We start from the raw sequence: 20,257 nt of genomic DNA, 5'->3' as shown, positions 1-20,257 counted from the left end.
CAGGTAAGTTTGGTCTTTTCATGGCTTGTTTATAAACAGTTTCGGGGCAAACCCAGACTTGCCTTTACCGTAGGACTATTTTAACCTCACTTCTAAGGCATGGCCCTTCTAGGGTCATTGTTGACTTCTGTGTTCCACAAGATTTCTCCACTTTGCAGAGGGGGAACTTTAACAATTCCTGGCCCTTTGTGAGTTCTGGCAATTTTTTATCTAACAGCTTCCTAGTAATTTTCTTTCCCTAGGTTGATTCTGTTTTTTGCCTGACCTCTTGGGATTTCACGTTCTACATGTACAAATTGTATTCAGCCAAAGACCCACTAGGTTCCCTATGCAGTTTCTTGGATCTCTTTCTTTGTGTAGATCTCTCCTTTCAGCTAGTTGGTACTGCCACACAAAATTCTAGCCGCCTTGGCCTCTTCAAACTTTGATCTGTGTCTTTTAAACTCAGCAGTAGTGCTGGATTCTTTTGGGGTTATCCTCCTCTCTACCATTGCCTGGAAATTACCTCCAGGCAGAAAGCTAGAGGTTTCTCTCATTTATTGCCCTTTTAGAGCAGTAGTCTGGGATCACAGTCTTGTGTTGCCTTTGTTCAGTGCTTGAAAACAGTTGTTTTCCATATTTTGTCTAGGTTCTAGTTGTTTAGGCAGAAGAATAATCCCTGTCCTTCATGTTCAAATTGGAAATCTCTCTGTAAACACTGAACTTTTCCATTTACACTATAAACTTTTCCTTTTTCTAAGGCAATTGCATTTCAGAATATGTGCAAAATGTCAAGCCTCTCCTTTTCTTATTCTATTCAGAAGATAGTCATGATAAATGTGATCAGGACTTCAGACTTTAAATTCTGCTGGGGTGTTTGTAAAAGCCGCAGAATATTCCACTGTGCCTTGAATGAATGAATGAGTGAATATCTCACAGTAGATATATGTGTATATATCTCACAGTATAAAGGGGCACCTTTAATACAAAATTTAAGGAGGCACTCACTCTCAGGTACCAGTACTCCACTTCCCATTGCCTCCTTAAATATTGTGCTCTAGGTACCTAGCTTGTCTTACTCTATTTCAGGCTTTGCAAGGGATAATCCAGACCAAAGATCGTTTTCATTACTTAGGGTGTAGGTCCCAAATCACTAGTAACTATATTACATATTTCTTTTAGAGTAGTTTTAACTTTTTTTTTTTTTTAAACCTACATAGTTAAATTATTTTAACTTCTCACCAGCCATTACTTTCTTGAAGGAACTGGAAATAAAGTCTGATGTGACATGTCAGTCCCTAGGTATTGGCTGAAATGGAAGAAAGGAGAGTATCTGTGGTAGCAAATATTCTTTCATAGAACCAAACCGTGTGTGGTTAATTCTTACCTATTTTTAGGTTAGTCTGTCCTGGTTGTAGAAAGGAGTGGCTCTCCCTACCTAGGCCAGGTTCTGTTAATTCCTGTGTGCTACTGCCTACTGAGCTTGCAGGCATATTTGTAGTTTGAGAGGCCCGAGTATGCCTGACTTGGCTTCAGAAATGAATCTAGATTTCTACTAGGAGAACTTTTTTTTTTTTAATGTTTATTTATTTATTTTGAGAGAGAGCATGAACAGAGGAGTGGTAGAGAGAGGGAAGGAGGGAGGGAGGGAGGGAGGGAGGGAGGAAGGAAGAGAGAGAGAGAGAGAGAGAGAGAGAGAGAGAGAGAGAGAATATCCCAAGCAGTGCCCGTGCTTTCAGTGCAGAGCCTGATGCAAGGCTCGATTTCAAATACAGTGAGATCATGACCTGAGCCGAAATCAAGAGTCAGATGCCCAGCCGACTGAGCTACCAGGTGTTCCCTAGAAGAACTTTTAATATGGGTCAGAGACACACAGTTAGGTTCTGGTGATGGGAAGAACAAAACATTTAATCTCACACGGAATGTACTCTTTTTTGAGTTCTACTCTTGACCCACTTTTGAATTGCTTTAGGGTACAGCTGGAATGATAAAGGAATTCCTCTCTCTCCTCATCTTAAATATTAGAGGAAACCAGGAAGAAGTCCAGATGAAATGAGTCATGGAAGCACTTGTTGATCTAAACCTGAGTTAAGCTGTAGGGGAGAAGGGCAAAAAGAATTCATTCTTCTTATTTTCATTCCAGATTTCCAGGGTTATTCAGATAGGGACCTACTATGAGTTCTAGCCGTAATAAGTGATTTTTACCTGGAATGGCCCCTGTTAAACATCTACCTCTGGCTGAGTGGTATTAAGTATCTGTTTGATAGTTGAACTGTTCGAAAACCTTGATCTTGTGTGCAGAGAATATTAATCTCATCTTACTACTGCTTTGGAGACTGAGTTTTCTTTACTTGATTTTTATTGGTTCTTGGGCTTTTTCTCCTTTTTTTCCCTGTAGGAATGTTTGCACATTTGTGTCATCTGCAAAGCATTTTATAATAGGTTGGAATGTGAAAATGCCCAATCCTGAAGGAAGACGCTTTTACAGTCAAGTTTTGTAGACTTAGGCAGTGGTACCTTTCTTTAATCACTGGGTGAGGTAATATGTTGTGATAGAAAACAGTAGACTTGGATTTGAAAGAACTTGGTTACAGTCCAGGTTGAACCACTTAAATAGCTTTGTGCCCCTGAGCAAGTCAGTTAATCTCATTAAAACTCAAAATTTTCCATCTGTATGGTATGTTTAAGTATGTGGGAGGTAGGGGAGAGTGAGCTAATATCTGCTTGCTTATTGTACATATCAGTATGAAGATCATCATAGAGGTGTGAAGGCATTTTGGAAAATGTGTAAAACATTATACAAATACAAGTGTAATAATATATTATTTTAGCTCAGTCAAGTCCTGTTCTTATCTTTGAGAATCTGTAAGTCTAGTTTCATCTAAATAGTTTATTTGTTTATTTATTTATTTTACCACAGATAGTTTAGAAAAAGGAAAATATAGGTTGGAGTACAGATGGAAAACATGTGGTATTATATTAGGCAAAGGTTATACATTACTTATGAAAAAATTTATAAAACCTTAAAGTAGTTTTTGTTGGTACTAGTAAAATTTGAAATTTTTACCTAACGTCTCCTCTAATCCTACACTTTGCAATCCTACACTTTGATTATCTATGGAAAATTAGTTCTATTAAAAAATTTTTTTAATGTTTTTTTATTTTTGAGGGAGAGAGAGAGAGAGAGAGAGAGACAGAGCATGAGTGGAGGAGGGGCAGAGAGAGAGAGAGACACACACAGAATCCAAAGCAGGCTCTAGGCCCTGGGCTGTCAGCACAGGGCCCCACGGGGGGCTCGAACTCACAGACCGCGAGATCATGACCTGAGCTGAAGTTAGATGCTCAACTGATTGAGCCACCCAGGCGCCCCTGGAAAATTAGTTTTAAAAATCAATCTGGGTTCTCCTTGTTGTTGAAGATCATTCTGCACTTCTCTTCCCCACATAATTAGTATGCATCCAGGGGAATGCAAACTAATGGGAGCCCAATATGAATATAATTAGGGAGTTAAAACTGCCAGAACTTACATCACAATGATTGAAATATGAATGTAATATTTTGGTACCTTTGAAATTATTGAGATTATTTCCCTATATTAGAATGGATCTGTGAGAGAATCCCCTTGGTTGGTTCAGTCATTCATCAAACAAAAATATTAATACAATGCCTACTATTGTCAGGCACTGTTCTAAACAGTGTACAACATTACAGAAATTCCTGTTCTTGTGGAGCTTACATTCTAGTGAAGGGAGACAGAAGATAACAGATGAAATACATAGGATGGCAGATAGCAATAAGTACTATAGAGAACAATAAAGGGTGGAAAGGGGAGGGGGAATGTTGGGAGGCATGGGGATTGGAAAGGATCACCACTGGTAGGCAAGTGGATGGCTTGAGGCAGAAATAAATCATTTAGGAGACTGTTGCAATAATTTGTGTGTGCTTCGTAGCAGTGGAGATGGTGAAAAATGGTTTGTTTGTTTGTTTGTTTGTTTAATTTATGATTCTATTTTAAAAGAGAAGCCAACAGTTTTTGGATAAGAACTCAGCTGATGGATAAGAACTAAAAGGGAGAGAGAAAGCAGGGCTAACAGTAGATGTTTGGCCTGAGCTAGTAAAAGCTTATAGTTATCATTTACTAAGGTGGAAGACTGTGGAAGAGGAGCAAGTTTGTGGGTTGGATGGTGGTGAGGTTAATTAGGAGTTTGGTTTACTTTTTATTTTTTTAATTTTTATACATATTTTTTATGTTTATTCATTTTTTAAAGATAGAGACAGAGCACAAGCAGGGGAGTGGCGGAGAGAAAGGGGGACACAGAATCTGAAGCAGGCTCCAGGTTCTGAGCCGTCAGCACCAGAGCCCAACGCGGGGCTCGAACTCACGAACTGTGAGATCATGACCTGAGCCGAAGTTGGACGCTCAACCGACTGAGCTACCCAGGCTCCCCTATTTTTTATTTTTTATGTTTATTTATTTTTGAGAGAGAGAGAGAGACAGAGACAGAGTGTGAGTGGGAGAGGGGCAGAGAGAGAGGGAGACACAGAATCCGAAGCAGGCTCCAGGCTGCAAGCTGTCAGCACAGAGCCCGATGCGGGGCTTCAACTCACGGACTGTGAGATCATGACCCGAGCCAAAATTGGACACAACCTACTGAGCCACCCAGGCACCCCAGGAGTTGGTTTTGAACATACTAAGAAAGGCATATTAAATGTCCAATTAAAAATGTTGAGTAGAAAGTTTAGATGTATTAGAGGACAATTATGGAGAAAGAATAATCCTTTATCAGTAAATAATTGGGGGAGTCATCAGTTTATAGGTAGTATTTAAAGTCTTCAGACTGGAGGAGACCACTTAGGGAGTGAATGTAGATAGAAGTACTATACTATTCTGTACTCAGTTCCAGAGTGTGGGTTTTTTCCCCACACCAAGCAATTCTTGGGTGTCAGCTGGATATCCTACAAGTCAATTCTGTCTGGAGATAGCATCAGATTCCACAGGTTAAAGGCTCAGTCCTCCTTTGAGATGCCAATTCCAAGTCCAGGTTGCTAACCTGTGATTCTGACCCACCAGCTACAAATCAGATGTTCCCAGTGACCCCTCCCCACTTCTTGAGTTTGGTTAATTTATGCTAGAGTGACTAACAGAACTTAAACACTTTACTTACAGATTACCGGTTTATTATAAAAGGATATAACTCAGAAACTGCTGGATGGAAGGAAATGCATAAGGCAAGGTATGAAGAAAGGGTACAGAGCTTCTGTGCCCTCGAGGAGCACCCCACTCTTTGCAGATGTTCATGTGTTCACCAACCTGGAAGCTCTCTTAAAACCCTTCCTATTGTATGTTTTATGGAGGCTTCATTACATAGGCACAATTGATTAAATCATTGGCTGTTAGTGATTGACTCAGCCTCCAGCCCCTTGCCCTTGTTTTCCCAGATGGCAGGTGGGTGGGACTGCAGTTCCAACCCTCAGATTTCGTGGTTGGTTCTCCTAGTAACCAACTCCCTTCTTTAGGTGCTTTATAAAAGTCATCTCATTAACACAACAAAAGATGTCCTTATTGTTATTGTCTCTTAGAAAATTCCAAAATTCCAGGAGTTTTAGGAGCTTTGTGCCAGAAATGGAGCATATATTTCTTATTATAAGTTACATAAAAGAGGTCCAAGGACAAGTCTAGAACATTATGTATTCAGAAGATAGAGAATAGAGAAATGAGGAACTAGCAAAAGATAATGTGAAAGATGAAAACCAGGACAGTGGGGTGCCCTGGGAGCCATGTTTCTTATGGGAGGAGTTATTGTTTGTATCAGCTGTTGGCCACACATAAGAGGAAGACTGAGACTTAATCATTGTATTAGCAGTGTGGGAGTCATTATAGACTTTATTAAGGGCAAGTTCGACAAATAGGTGGAGAAAGAAGCTTGGTTGACAGGGATTCAAAAGGAGATGAGAGGGTGAGTATTGGCAACACTTTTGAATTTTATCATAAAGGGGGAGCTATGTACACATGGCATGTAGAGTTAAGGGAGCGGGTTTATTTTTGTTTTTAAATATGGGATGGGAATGATCCAGTAGAGAGGGAATATTTGACAATGCAGTAGAGAGAAGAGGTCATTGCTGGAGCAGTTTCCTTGTATAGGTGGAAGGGAATGGGGATCTAGTATACGGATGGAAGGATTGGCCCTGGCCAAGTCCTGTCTTAGAGCATGGATCATTTATTCATAATTAGTGATATTCCATAATGGTGTTCTGTAATCTAGTGGAGGTTGAGAGTTTACTAGTATAAATTTAGCATACAATACTAGAGACCTCTTTGAGTCTTATGCTACCTATAAATGCTTGCACATTTTTGAAGTTGGAGGACTATTAATCATCTCTTCCCTCTATGTTCCAGATTTAACAGATTACATGTAGTTTCTCAAACTGACCATTATATTTCATGCTTACAACTCACATTCCTGTTTTAAAGAACTTCATTGCCTGTGCCCTTCCAAAAACAAACCCTTTCTTATGTCCTTACTGTACCCTGCATATTTTTACTTCTGTCAGAGTGTTTAACACACTTTATCACGCTTACTTACGTGTCCCTTATCCATTACTAGGTTGTTGATACCTTGGTCCTACTCATTATTCAACCCTTAGTTCCTTCAGTACAGTGTTTGTGTTCGTTGCTCTGTGCCTGTATTTCCTGTCTATTGCTGCATAATAAATTGCCTCAAAACTTAGCAGCTCACAACCACATGTACTATCTCACTGTGGGTCAAGAATATAGGAATGGCTTAGGTGGGTCTCTTAGAAGGCTACAATTGGTGTGTTGACTGGGCCTGCAGTCTCATCTAAAAGTTTACTTCCTAGCTCACTCACGTGGTTATTGGCAGGATTCATTTTCTCCTTAGGCTGTTGGTCAGAGGCCTCCCTTGGTCCCTCGTCACATGGATCTTACTGTTGAGTATCCCTCAGAGCAGGAAAGGAAGAGGGCAAGAAAGAGTGCCAGCAGAAGAGAATACTAGCAAGAAGGACATCATTTTTAACCTAATCACAGAAGTTATAGCCCATCATTTTTGCCATATTCTGTTCTTTCGAAGGAAGTCGCTAGGCCCAGACCACACTCAGAGGAACAGGTAATTATACAATTGTGTGAGTACCACGAGTGCAGGGATCGTTGGAGGACCGTTTTAGAAGTCTGCCACCCAGTCCCCAAACCCTCGTTCTATGAAGTGCTTGACATGTTGAGTGGATCAGTCTTTTCTCAAGCAGCCTCATCACTGGTGGCGTACATTTGTAAGAGGTCTGGCTGAAGGCGGGAACTCTGCTTGAGACTGTCCAGCAACAGCCACTCCTCAGCAGTTCTCCCAACCCATGTTTCCGGCCAGTGTCCTTGATGCTTTCCTTCTTTGAAATGAGCTAACATCAGTGAAAAGTTAAAATCCTGTTACACCTCTGTGACCTAAACAAAACCAGGAATGCTATTTAGGAAAACCAGAATACGTGTATATAACTTAATGGGAATTCAAGAAGTCTAATAACAAGTGGTGTTTTGAGGTAATTCAAGCTTCCCAGTCATTCCCAGTCCATATGCTATGTTATGACCTGGATAGACATAATGGTGTATCAGAATCTGAGCAGTTGAAGAGCTAAATTTGATCCCTACTCTAAAATAATCTTTATTTACAAAAATAAGCTCTTAACAGGCTGGGAAAAGTATCAGATCATGGATTGGATTTGTTGGGGGGTGGGAGAGTTTAAAATTGAGGCAGTTTATTAATCTTTAGGAGAGACCTAAGGAATCTCATCATAGACTCATAACATGTTTGATATTAGCAATAAGTTACCCAGTCTTACCTTTTTATAGATGAGGAAATGGCTACCCAGTCATTGATGTGCCCAAGCTTGCTCATAGCAGGGCCCACTGCCAGATCCCAGGCCTCTGATTCCGTTCGGTGCACCATACCATGCCACACTGCTAATCATCATACTGGAACCACTTAGGGATCTTTTAGAATGCTTATGCCTGCCCCATCCCCAGATGTTCTGAGTTAATTGGTATGGGGTATAACTTGAGCATTGGGATTTTTAAAAGCTCCAAGTTTGGGAACCTGTTCCATAAGGAATTAGTGTGCTTAAGGACTTGGAACCAGAATGAAATCAATAGTACAGACTTCCGTCCATTCTGATTCCTTAATCATATATTTGGCTGGGTTTTATCTGGGCAGTAAGAAAAATCTTTACATTGAGAAATAGCCAAGAGTTCTGCTGAACAAAGGCTTTCTTAATAAAGCTGTCTTTTCACTCACTAGCGTGTGTGCTATAAATGCGATAGCCTATAACAAAATGCTTCCTGATCGTGAAATAGGAGAATGGTTCTTTGACACTGATCAGGCAAGGAGAAAGTCTTTTGCCATCTGTGTTGTGGCACGCTCTGCTGTTGTTTTAACTAGATAAAATTCTAATTACTGTTAAACAGATTGTTTATGAGGTTGGGTTTTTTTTTTTTTTTAATATTTTAGAGCAAGTGTATAAATATAAAGAGGCAAAGAAATGGTTCCAGATTTAAAAACAAAAGGCTTTTCCTTCGAAGGTAAGTCAGTCAGGATTTGACATACTGGTTGTTTAATAACACAGTTCGGTATATGTCCTTGGTACTGCATGTTGCAAGGAATGTGAAATTTGCAGTTTTATTATAACCATTCAGTGGGGGCAGTCATGTACTCTGGTAGGATGCTGACTGAACATTGTAACTAGAAAATAGAATTTGTGATTGGTGAACCACACATTTTGTTTCAAGGTATCCCTTCCTTCAAACAAGATATTTCCTTTATTGTGAAAAGTATGAGCAGCATGAATAAAAGTTAATAGGAGATTTGATCAGATTGAAGCATTTAAAGATTTTAGATCTTTTATTGGAGTAGTGTCAGGGTGATGGCAAGAGGACAGGGTGCTAGAGTAGAGGTTAAAGGGGGGTTATTTTTTTATAGCTTAAAACTTTTTTATTTTAGACAGAGAGCATGAGTGGGGGAAAGGGGCAGAGGGGGGAGAGAGAGAGAGAGAGAGAAAGAGAATATGAATATGAATCTTAAGCAGGCTCCACGCTCAGCACAGAGCCCAAAGTGGGGCTTGATCCCATGACCCTGGGATCATGACTTGAGCTGAAATCAAGAGTCGGACTCTCCGGGCACCTGGGTGGCTCAGTTGGTTGAATGTTCAACTTTGGCTCAGGTCCTGAGCTCATGTTTTGTGGGTTCAAGCTCCACTTCGGGATTTGTGATGACAGCTCAGAGCCTGGAGCTGGAGGTAGGATTCTTTTCCTTGCAGTTGTTGGGCTGACTGACATCCCAGTTGTCTTGCTGGCTGTCGGATGAGGACCCTTCTCAGCCTCTAAAGATCACCCTCATTTCTTGGCTTGTGGCATTCTTACCCCTCTTCTCAAAGCCAGCAACAATGGTCACCTCTGTTTCACACTTCCGGTATTTCCTCTTTCCTCTTCTGTCTCACCTCTCTGATGCCACCTTTTGTCTTTCTCTTCTGCTTTTAAGGACTCTTGTGATTGATTCGATTGGACCCACTTGGATAATTTAGGACAATCTCCCCATCTTAGTATCCATAATCTTAATTATAACTGAACGCCTTTTTGCCATGTAAGGGAAGCTAGGCTGGGGATAGGAGAGAAAGGAGCAAGGACATCTTTGAAGGGCCATTCTGGCTGTCAAAAGGGGCTAGGTCACTAGAGTCCAGGAAACCAAATGTCAGTATTGACATAACTGTTGAAAGTCTTCATTTGTCCAACAAATAATTTTTGATTTCTTACACTGTGCCAGGCATTGCAGTAGGCATTGGGGCTATTGTGGCGAAAAGACCAGACACGTTCCCTGCCCTGCCTATATGTGTACAGCAGTTTACTTATAAAAAAACAAGCAAAACAGATACAGCAGTGCTTTATAAAGGATTCTTCATGTATTTCGTGTTTATGTAAGTTCTTTGAAAGCAGGTCTTAGTGTCCCTTGTTGTGGTCCTTTCCTCATGCCACACTAGAATAGGGTTTAACCGATACCGTTCACAATGGCTTACTTCGGTTTTCCTTTGCATTGGTAGGAACCTGATTTCTCTCTCTTTTCTGATACTTTCTACTCCAGAAGCAGTGAGGAATTTTGAGTTCATCAATCCAGACTCAGATGACAATTTAAGATTTAATCAGATACCTGCTGAAGAATTTTTTAAAAGGCCTTAAGAATTATCATGTACTCCATCTTTTCTGAGTTAAAACTTCAAAGTGCTAAAGATAGCTTTATAAATGCTGTCATCATCCAAATTGGCACTTTTGCTTTTTTCCCCCCTGGTTTCAACAGCCAGAAATACTTACCCAATTAAAAAAAAAAAATCAACTGTTGTTTTTTAAAAAAATTTTTTTAATGTTTATTTTTGAGACAGAGACAGAGTATGAGTGGGGGAGGGACAAAGAGAGGGAGATACAGAATCTGAAGCAGGCTCTAGGCTCTGAGCTGTCAGCACAGAGCCCAACATGGGGCTCGAACCCACGAACTGTGAGACCATGACCTGAGCTGAAGTTGGACACTCAACAGACTGAGCCACCCAGGCGCCCCTCAGCTGTTGTTTTAAGCCCTATATTCATCAATAGATAGTGAATTGCCAACCCAGAAGCACATTAAAATAAATTTCTCAATATGGCTTTCCTGGGGATGGATAGCTTTTTAAAATAATGAAAGAAAAGTAAATAAATGAGTAAAAATAAATTAAAATCATGAGAGAGATTGTGTACTACTCCTAGAGCTCTGTCTTCTTCATATACAACTCCCTGTTGTGCTCTCACGATGTGCCAAGTGTTAGTCTAAGTTTTGTGAAAAACCATGGGATTCTTACCAATTGTTCAAAGACTTTTAAAGCCAATTCTTAATTTTTTCAGTGATGGTCAAGGTTATTCTGTGCTATATAATATCCCAAAGCAGCAATGGGGAACTCTAGTAATGATGGATTGGAGTAAGCATAGGTATGTAAGATTTATAGATCATATACCAGCATTAATTTTAAACTTGATCATCACAGAACTTGTTATCAGAACTGTTGGCAAGTGGTTAAATATATTTGTTACACAGGTTTGGACTACAAAGTGTAAATGTCATATGGGGTCTTAGGGCATCTTCTTCATGTCAGTACACAGCTTTCCAACTAAAATTCCTTCATGATTCTTTGGTAATTTAACATTACTTATGGATGATTTCTTATCCATATGACTCTTCATGTCTCCAAACAAGTAGCCTAAGTATATTTATACAAAATTTCATTTCTGATAAAAGAAAGTTTGGAACAGTGGCTAGAAAATTCATTTCATTTGCTTAAGTTGAGATGGCTATTGTCCTGTTAAGTTTGAGCGATATTAATGTGGGTCTAGGTAGGTGATAGCTACTTTTATTTTATAGACGTGGTTTAATGCACTGTAACCTTTTATTTTTTTAATTTTTATTTTTTATTAAAAAATTTTTTTTTACATTTATTTATTTTTGAGAAACACAGTGAGACAAAGCGTGAACAGGGGAGAGGCAGAGAGAGGAGACACAGAATCCGAAGCAGGCTCCAGGCTCTGATCTGTCTGCATAGAGTTTAACACGGGGCTTGAACTCACAAACCCTGAGATCATGACCTGAGCCGAAGTCGGCCGCTTAACGCACTGAGCCACCCAGGTGCCCCAGTGCACTGTAATCTTTAAAGTATTAATAGATAATGTTGATTTCTGTGAGCCTTTTTTTTTTTTTTTTTTTTTTGATGCTTCAGTGTCTTGGAAACTGTGGTGTCCTATTGGATTTAGTTCACATGCAAAAACTTATTAAATGGAAATTTGAAGAGAGCTGGAAGTATAACACTACAATAATGAAAATGACTGAGGTTCTGTTGATTTTTCTAAGAAGAGGGGGAAAACCCTCTATGGTTTTGGACATTAACATATAGGAATGACTTAAATACTTGCAATGCCACAGAGATGAAATTTACTGACTTACCGAAAGCTTTTGACAGGTATATTTGCATCTTTAGAAGTCAGACCTGAATTACTGAAGCAGCCTTTGTTTAGTATATTGAACATTTACTGAGAAGATTACATGGAGGACTAAGCAGACTGATTTGCAGTAGGCACTGTGTCAATGGGTGTTAAAACTAAACTGGCCTCAGTGAGCTATTACAGTGACTGCACACAAATGGCTTCAGTTTGAAAGGATATGGTTCCAGATGTAAGTCATATATTTTTCCAAATGTGTTTCTGGGGAAAATAAACCTAAGTTCTTGAAGCAGGCCATTTCACTTCTAATTGAATGTAATATCAGGGAAACAAAAAGCCTTAAGGCAAGCACTGTTCCTCACAGAAGTTTTTTGTTTTCCACTTGAAATTAGTGCAGTTGGAGATTGGCTTTTTAAAAAAAATCTCTGGTTCTTTGAAAATAAAGTATAAAGTTAAATTTATACTTTAAGATTTTATATTTTTAAAATTTTATACTTTAAGATTGTTGCTAAATGCACTAGCACAACTGAGAGCAATTGTATCCTTTAAAACAAGTAGTCAGTGAGTTTTATTTAAATCAAATAGTTGCCAAAATATGATTTTTAAAAATAACACCTGAGATAAACCTAGGAATCAAATAGAGTAAATAGTAATAAAGGTGTTTTCCAGAAAGGTGTACCTTTTGACTTAGATTTTTAAATTTAAGCCAATTGTTGGAGTGGATGCATTTGAATGTTTTGTGCTATGTGTATGGATGGTATAATGGAAGCTTACAGTAGTACTATATTAGATGAGGTAAAACTCTTGCAGAAGAGTAGAATTCTGAAATATTATGTCACTTGATTTATATCCTTCACCTTCTTCTTATTCAAATAAAACAATTAATTTTCCCTGATAATAAATGCGGGAACAAATGATTATGTTTTACTCTCTCATTTTTAGAATGTTCTCAATACATTGGAAGTAGAATTAATCCCATTTTTCCCCTCCCTGGAATTCTCTGGCTATAAATCAATATTCTTTTTTAAAATTAATTAATTAATTAATTTGTTGTTTTTAGTTTTGTTTTTTTTTGGGGGAGAGAGAGACCATGAGCAGGGGAAAGAAACAGAGGGGGAGAGAGAAGCAGAGAGAGAGAGACAGAGAGAGAGAGAGAGAGAGAGAGAGAGAGAGAGAGAGAGAGAGAGAGAATTTCAAACAGGCTCCACATACAGCGAAGAGCCTGTTGAAGGGCTCCATCTCATGACCTGAACTGAAATCAAGAGTCAGTTGCTCAACTGACTGAGGCACCCAGGGGCCCCATAAATCAGTATTCTCTTTAAAAAATTAATGAATGTTCTTTTATGATGCCATTAAGTGCATGTCATGATTTACTCTTCAATTAGGTGAGATTGTGATTGTTGGTAGATTAGACTCCTTTGCAGGTGATGCACTGACTAGAGGAATTGTCTTCTAGGCTATTGATCCCCCAGTGATTCTACATGTTAGGACTGAGCTGAGAAATGTGTCATTTGTTCTATGTGAAAATAGCCAGAATTAACAAGAGGATTTTTACAGATAGTAAAATCCAAACTAAACATCCTGGAAAAATCTTGATGACTTAAAGATGATTTGTTTAAGTATCAGAAATTAATTTTTAAAGTGAGCATGCAGTAAAGTTTACTTTGTGAACAGATGATGAATTTTATCGTGTATAAGTTAGTGTAACTGTCATCGCAGTCCGTATCCAGACAGTTCTATTAGTTCATAAACTCCCTCATGCTCTCCCTTTGTGCTTGTACCCTCCCGACTCCACCCATAACCTCTAGCAACCACTTTGTCATTTTAGTTTTGTCTTTTCAAAAATGACACTAAATGGGGTCACAGAGTATTTAGCTATTTGACACTGTTACACATGCATTTACAAAGCATAGTGCCTTAAGATTTCATGTGAACTAAGTTGTTTTGTATAACATTATTTCATTCACTTTTATTGCTGAGTAGTAGTTATGTATGGATGTACCACTATCCCTTAATTCATTGAAGGACTTTGAATTGTTTCGAGTTTGTAGCTGTTTTGAATAGAGATGTTATAAACATTTGTGTACGGGCTTTTATGAATGTGAGTGTTCATTTCTCTTGGGTAAATACATAGCGGTGGGATTGTTGGTAATTGTATAATTTAACTTCGTAAGAAATTGCCAGTTTCTAAATTGGTTGCACCACTTTGTATTCCCATCAGCCATGTGTGATAGTTCTAGTTCTGTTTGCTGGCACTTGGTACGGTCATTCTTTTTTGTTTGTTTAGTTTTTTAATTCATAATCATAAACTTGACACTGCAGTCCACCTAAACTTGGAGGGGAGTAAGGAAAAATATGGAACCTATAGAACGGCAGCAAGAGCACAAAGATTACAGGGTATTTCAAACAGGTGGGGGTGAAGGGGTCCTCTCCTGAGCTACGGAAGGAATGTCTGGTAGTTAAGATAAAACACAAGTGAGATTTATTAGATTCGTCCACAGTCAGCAGTGGTGATCTTCTTGCTGGTCTTGCCATTCCTGGACTCCAAGCCCTCTGTGGCTTCCACGATATTCATGCCCTCCTTCACCTTGCCAATCACCACGTGCTTGCCCTCCAACCACCCGGTCTTGGAGGTGCAGATGAAAAACTGGGAACCGTTCGTTGGGTCCAGCGTTCACCGTGGACAGGATGCCAGGATCTGTGTGCTTCAAGATGAAATTCTCATCATCACATTTCTCCCCATAGATGGACTTGTCGCCAGTGCCACTATGGCATGTGAAGTCATCACCCTGGCACGTAAATCCTGTAAAAGCAGAAACCTTTATAACCACATCCTTTCTCCCCAGTGCTCAGAGCACAGAAGTTTTCTCCTGTCTTTAGAACTTTGCAAACAGCTCAAAGGAAACACAGCTAGAGGGCTCACCATCCACAATGATAATTGAAGAACGAAGAACGTGGTGGGGTTGACCATGACTGAGTGGATGACCAGCTCTGGGGCTGCGGTGTCTGCAAGTGGTCATTCTTTTTAATTACAGCCATTCTAATGGATTTGGAACGATATCTGATAATGGTTTTAAATTGCATTTTCCTAATAGTTAATGATGTCAAACATTTTGTCGTGTTTTTTTGCCGTACACGTATTCTCTTTGGGTCTGTCCACGTCTTTTGTCCATTCTTTAAAATAATAGAAACTTTGTTTTGGGATAATTTTAGATTTATAGAAAAGTTGCAAAGATAATACAGAGAATCCACGTATACCTGTCATCCACCTTCCTGTAATGATAACGTCTTACAAAACCAAAATGAAGAAGCCAATTTTGGTACCTTATGTTACCCAAATTCCAGATTCTAAACTCAGATTTCCCAGTAGTCTCCTTTTTCTGTTCCAAGGATTCCACATTGCATTTGTTGTGCCTCCTTAGTCTCCTATGGTCTCTGGCAGTTTCTCAGTCTTTCCTTGCTTTTAATGACCTTCATAGTTTTGAGTACTAATACTAGTGAGGTATTTTGGAGAATGTCCCTCAATTTGGGTTTATCTGATGTTTCCTTATGATTACACCAAGGCTAATGGTTTTAGGGAAGAATATCAAAGGTATGATAGCAAAGTGCCCTCCCTCTCATCACATCATATCAGGGAGTATATGATAATATCACTTGGTTAAGGTAGTATTTGCTAGGTTTCTACACTGTAAAGTTATTTTTTGTCTTTCCATCATCTGATCTTTGGAAGTGAGTCACTAATTCTAGCCTGCACTCAAGGGGATGCTTTTTATCGATGAGGGTCTGTCTACATATATTATTAGGAATTCTTCCATAAGGAAGTTTGTCCCTTTCATTCATTCAGTCATTCATTCAGGCATTTACGTCCTTATGTACACTTATTTTATACATTGGCTTACAGTCCAAGCTATGTTATTTATTTTGTTGCTAAAATTATTTCATCGTTGACCCCTGTGTCCCTTTGACGTTTTTTGAGTACTTCCTTGATTTCTGGCACTATAAGATGCTCCAGACTCATCTTGTATTGTCTCCACCCTACTCCTAGAATCAGGCATTTCTCTGAGCTCTGGTGTAGAGCTGGTATTGGAGAGTGGTGTTTAGAGACCAATGTCGGGGTGCTTTTATTGGGGTGTCACTCTTTCTAGGCCTTTTCAGAGGACAGAGGAATTAAATATCTGTATGCTAATTGATGCATCTGTACACATCTTTAATGTTTCTGTATTTATCCATTTGTATTATATATTAAGCAGCATATATGTTAAGTTCATACCAACGTCTGTGACTCTCATTCAGTACCATAGGGTTCATTCTAGCTTTCTCCTTTGAGCTTATCTGTAACTTCTCTGAGAACGAGAAACCTGGCCTATTTACTTACTTGTTCCACCCCAGTATACATGTAAAAAGCAAATTCAGAATTAACCAGTACTCTCATGAGAAATAAACTTACCAACTAGACTACAGTGTTTATGTATAGGCCCTTTTGTATTTAGCCTTAAAGTTTCCACTTAAGACGTGGTTTTCCAAAGTTACTTAAATCAGCTCATTATCCTCCTAAGCTCTTCAGTGGGGTTTTGCCATTCATTTGCAGTACCGTCAGATTCATTTGTCACAGACTGCATTCTATCTTAAGATTTCCCTAATATCGTAGTGGATTTTTAAAAATTCGCATACATTAAAGTTCACTTTTTGCAATGTACAGTTCTGCGGGTTTGGGCAAAGGCACAGGGTCATTATCCGCTTATCCCAGTACCATACGGTTTCATCACTCTGAATATTCTTCTGTTAAAAGGTTCTGGACCTAGTTGCAACTTGTGTATGTGTGGGTGTGGAGGGCAGAGGAGTTCCCCACACCAACACGCAGTTCTCAGACACCAGGCTGGGTGACTTACAATTCAACTAAATTCTGACACCATCTACCCAGAGGTAGCATCAGATTCCACAGGTTGAGGGCTCAGTCCCATCTGACTGACTGCCACCCCACACCTCAGTTCACACACACACCAGTTGCAAGTCTAGGTTGACACCAGTGATTCTGAGCCTCCAGCTGTAGGTCAGAGGTTCCAATGACCCCCTCCTTTGGGTTTGATTAATTTGCTAGAGCAGCTCACAGAACCCAAAGAAACATTTTACTTACTAGATTATTGGTTTATTAAAAAAGAATATAGCTCTGGAACAGCCAGATGGAAGAGATGGCTAGAGCGAGATATGGGAAAAGGGTGCGAAGCCTCTATGCCCTTTAGGAGCATACCACTCTCTCCAGACGCTCTTGTACTTACCAACCTAGAAGTTCTCTGAAGCCCTTCCTGGTTTTTCTTTTTTCTTCTTCTTCTTTTTTTTTTTTTTTTTTTATGGAGGCTTCATTACATAGGCATGATTGATTTAGTCATTGGCCATTAGCAGTCGATTCACCTCCAGTCCCTATCCCTTCCCTGGAGGTCAGGCCGGAGGTGGGGAGTGGAACTGAAATTTCCAACCCCCTAATCACAGGGTTGGTTCTTCCAGAAATCAGCCTCCATCCTTACTTAGTTATTTTATGGAAGTCACCTCATTAACATAAACCCAGTTGTGATGGAAAAAGGGGCCTGTTATGAATAACAAGGGACCAAATATAACAAAGGATGTTCCTGTTGCTCTTATTGCTCAGGAAGTTTTGGAACAGTGAGCCAGGAACCACGAAGGCAAAATATATGTGAGAAATATACTTTGGTCATCTGAATGACCAAGTGTATGTATTTGTTATAAATCACACAATTGCACTAAAGTTCTGACACCATCTGCCTGGAGATAGTAGCAGATTCCACAGGTGAAGGGCTCAGTCCCATAGGGGTGCCCAACCCACGACTCACTTCACATACCTGCTTTGTAAGTCAGCCATTCCCACATCCCCCCTTCCCTGACAACCACTAATCTCTTTTATTTTTACTGTTTTGCCCTTTCCAGCGTGTCATACACATGCAGTCATATACTATGTAACTTTTTGGATCTGACTTCTTTCACTTAGCAAAGTGCGTTTAAGTTTTCTCCACGTCACGTGAATCAAATGGTTCACTCCTTTTTATTCCTGCAGCATATTCTGTTGTAGGCATTGACCACAGTTGTTTTATCCATTCATCTCGTTGAAACAACTTTCTAGGCCCGAGATAGAGCTGCTCCTGCTCTAGGTCCCACATCCGCAAACCTGTGTCCCTGTGAAAGCTCCGCTTGACCAGAAACACAGTATCTCTAGTCAACCAGTCCCTGGTGTTTACCAGGCCACCTCTGGGCCTTCTCATCCCAAATGAGGTTGACAGTATGGCTCTAGCCAGTCGGATATTTTCTGTTTCTCTCTTCCTTGTTCTTTGTTCTTTATTCTATAAAAGCTTCCTGCCTTCTGCCCTATTTTCAGTTGTTGGGTGGTTGTTGGAAGTGGGGTTCAGTTGTTGGAAGGGTGACTGTCTACCTCATAAAGTGTTAAATAAAATTTGTTTGTATCACCTAAATTATTTCCTTTAATCATTTTCTTTTTAAACAGCCCATTGAAGGACATCTTGGTTCCTTCAGTTTGGGGTGATTTTGAGTAAGGCTTCCATTAAACAATTGTATACAGGGGCGCCTGGGTGGCGCAGTCGGTTAAGCGTCCGACTTCAGCCAGGTCATGATCTCGCGGTCCGTGAGTTCGAGCCCCGCGTCTGGCTCTGGGCTGATGGCTTGGAGCCTGGAGCCTGTTTCCGATTCTGTGTCTCCCTCTCTCTCTGCCCCTCCCCCGTTCATGCTCTGTCTCTCTCTGTCCCAAAAATAAATAAAAGTTGAAAAAAAAAAATTAAAAAAAACAATTGTATACAGATTTTTGTGTGAATATGCTTTCAGTTGGCCTGAGTAAATATCTAGGAGTTTGATTGCTGGGTTGTGTAAGTGTAAATTTAACTTTATAAGAAACCACCAAACTGTTTTTCAAAGTGGTTTTGCCATTTTTCATTCCCACCAGCAGCGCATGTGAGTTCCTGTTGTTCTCCATTTTTGGCAGCATTTTGTGTTACCATGTTTTTTTTATTTTAACCATTCTGATCAGTATGCTTTTTGTTCATATTTAAATTGGATTGTTTTCTTTCTTTCTTTCTTTCTTTCTTTTAAATTGGAGTGTTTTCTTACTGCTGAGTTTTGAGAGTTCTTTATTATTCTGGGTACAAATTCTTTGTTGCATATTTAATTTACAAACATTATCTCCCTGTGTATAGCTTGTCTTTATATTATGGTAAAAAAAAAAAATTTCCAGAGCAAAATTTTTTAATTTTGATAAAATCCAATGTATCCCATCTTGTTTAATGGGTTGTATTTTGTTGTCATGTCTAACAACTCTTTACCTAGCCCTAGGTCACAAAAATTTTGTCCTATTTTGGGGAGGGGAGTAGGTAAAAAGTTTTATAGTATAATATTTTACATTTAGGTTTATGATCCATTTCAGTGAATTTTTATATAAGAGGTTTAGGTAAAAATTCATTCTTTTTTTTTTTTTTTTTTTTTTTTTTTTTGCATTGGGACACTCAGTTGTTCCAGCACAGTTTGTCAAAAAAACTATCCTTTTCTTATTGTATTATCTTTGCACCTTTATCAAAAATCAGGTGGTTGTGTTTGTGTGGAGCTATTTGTGGACACTGTGCTGATCCATTGGATTGTATAGTTCCTCCAACTTTTTTTCTTTTTTTTTAAATTTGTTTTTTGATAGTTTTTGGCTATTTTAGATTTTTTGCCTTTCCATATTAGTTTGAAAATCAGCTTCTCTACAACAACAAAAAATCCTGGGATTGTTTTTGGAATTGAATTAAATATGTAGACCAGTTTGGGAAAGAATTGACATCTTTACTGTTTTGAGTCTTCCAGTCTGTGAACTCCGTATATGCTTCTACTTACTTGCATCATCTTTGACGTATTTCATCAGCATGTTGTACTTTTTAGCATACAGATCCTGTACATGTTTTATCAGATTTATACCTAAGTATTTTGTTTCTGTGGAACTATTTTAAATAGCATTATTTTAAAACTTGGGGGTTCTGAATTGTTCACTGTTTAGTATGTATAAATATAATTGATGTTTACCTTGTATCTTTTGACCCTGAGAACCTCATTTATTAGTTTCAGGAGGGTTTTGTTTGTTTGTTTGTATTCCTTGGAATTTTCTAAGTAGACAATAATGTTTTTTGCAAATAGGGACAGTTTTATTTCTTACTTGCTAGTCTTATCAGTCTAGAGTTAATCTGTTTTTCAAATACTTGGTAGATTTCATTAGCGAAGACA

General features: G+C 39.1%; 1 protein-coding gene and 1 pseudogene across 2 annotated transcripts in view; one reads left to right on the top strand and one right to left on the bottom strand.

The window, feature by feature from the left end:
• Positions 1 to 20,257, top strand: part of GLCE (glucuronic acid epimerase) — a 116,539-nt gene that overhangs the window by 34,030 nt on the left and 62,252 nt on the right. Inside the window, exon 1 of one of the 2 annotated variants that reach the window (XM_043554045.1) lies at positions 4,918 to 5,213. The exons of the other annotated variant lie outside the window; for it this stretch is intronic. The gene's annotated coding sequence lies outside the window, so the exon portion shown is untranslated. Of the gene's footprint in view, positions 1 to 4,917; positions 5,214 to 20,257 lie in introns of those variants that run through there. 2 annotated transcript variants of the gene reach the window in all.
• On the bottom strand, positions 14,241 to 14,957 carry LOC122467609 (annotated as a pseudogene).

Source organism: Prionailurus bengalensis, chromosome B3 (assembly GCF_016509475.1).
Source record: "Prionailurus bengalensis isolate Pbe53 chromosome B3, Fcat_Pben_1.1_paternal_pri, whole genome shotgun sequence".
Classification (NCBI taxonomy): Eukaryota; Metazoa; Chordata; class Mammalia; order Carnivora; family Felidae; genus Prionailurus; species Prionailurus bengalensis.
This window is presented reverse-complemented; position numbering and strand designations above follow the sequence as displayed.